This window comes from Charadrius vociferus, unplaced genomic scaffold, assembly GCF_000708025.1.
Source record: "Charadrius vociferus isolate BGI_N301 unplaced genomic scaffold, ASM70802v2 scaffold529, whole genome shotgun sequence".
Taxonomy (NCBI): Eukaryota; Metazoa; Chordata; class Aves; order Charadriiformes; family Charadriidae; genus Charadrius; species Charadrius vociferus.
The window spans coordinates 1,272,518-1,273,585 of record NW_009650172.1 but is presented as its reverse complement, the minus strand read 5'-3'; the positions used below and the strand labels follow the sequence as shown (position 1 = coordinate 1,273,585).

Here is a 1,068-nt window from a genome sequence, read left to right as displayed (position 1 = left end):
CAGGCAGGAACACAGCCCTGCTCCTCCTCCCCGTTTAACCAGGGCCGACGTCTTGTCTCCCCATCACCACCCACGCGACCCCAGCACCTTGCAGCTACCTTCACCCCCTCCTGCTGCCTCCGGGCACCTTCTTTGCCCCGCAGCTCCTTATTTACGTCCCTGCGAGGCACGTGTGTGGGCAGCAGTTTGCAGTGAGCCAAGGAGGGTCTGGGAGCTGCCGGGAAGCAGGGCTAAATCCAGCTCTGCGGATGAATCACCTGCAATACGATCTGTCCCCACGCCTGCCCAGCTCTCTCGAAGGGCAGCGTCTCCTCTTGCCCACCACATGGGACATCAGTGCCAGCAGCTCCTCCAGAGAGGGCTTGTGGGATGTACCCAGCCTGGACTGGTTTCTTTCTTGGAAATGGGGGTACAGAGGCCAGCTGTGTGAGATGCACAGTGAAGCTGTTGTGCCACAGTGTTGGGATGGGGCCCAGGGGAGTGAGGGGTATAGGGCTGCCCCGTGTCCATCCCCTTGGGTTCATTCCTGGAGGCACTTGCTGGGCCAGGGATGCTGGCACTGGTGCTGCCTGCCTGATGCCCATTTTCTCTGGGGACATGTCAGCTTTAGATGCCCACGTTGGCAACAGCCCTGGACATTCGTACAGCTCTCAGGGATTTTAAACAAGCCCTGCAGCAGATCCTAAGCAAGCAAGCCCTGGGAGGTGTACGCACCCAGCTGGGACATGGTACAAGCAGAGCCCAGGGAGGATGCTCAGAATTTCCCAGGGTGCAGACACAGCTGAGAGCTCCGGCTCAGCTTTCCGCTTAGCAGCCCACGATGATTTTGTGCCTGTAAATATGTCTCCTTGCTTGGAAGCCATGCAGAGCTTGGGCATCCTCAGCATCCGGAGGGTTTCCCTGCTCGCAAGGAGCGGTAGGAAAAGGATTTCCTTCATTGCTCCCAATCCACCCCTTGTAATTCCCTTTGGCCCGGCTGCACTGCAGGGGGATCGCCCTGGTACTTGCATGCCTTCCCCTGCGTTCAGGGCGTCCAACCCTCCCGTGGGGTCTCCCCTTTTCCTGCTG

General features: G+C 59.3%; 1 protein-coding gene across 1 annotated transcript in view; it reads left to right on the top strand.

The window, feature by feature from the left end:
• The window catches only part of ANXA6 (annexin A6), a 13,923-nt gene that overhangs the window by 1,123 nt on the left and 11,732 nt on the right, over nucleotides 1–1,068 (top strand). The window lies entirely within an intron of this gene.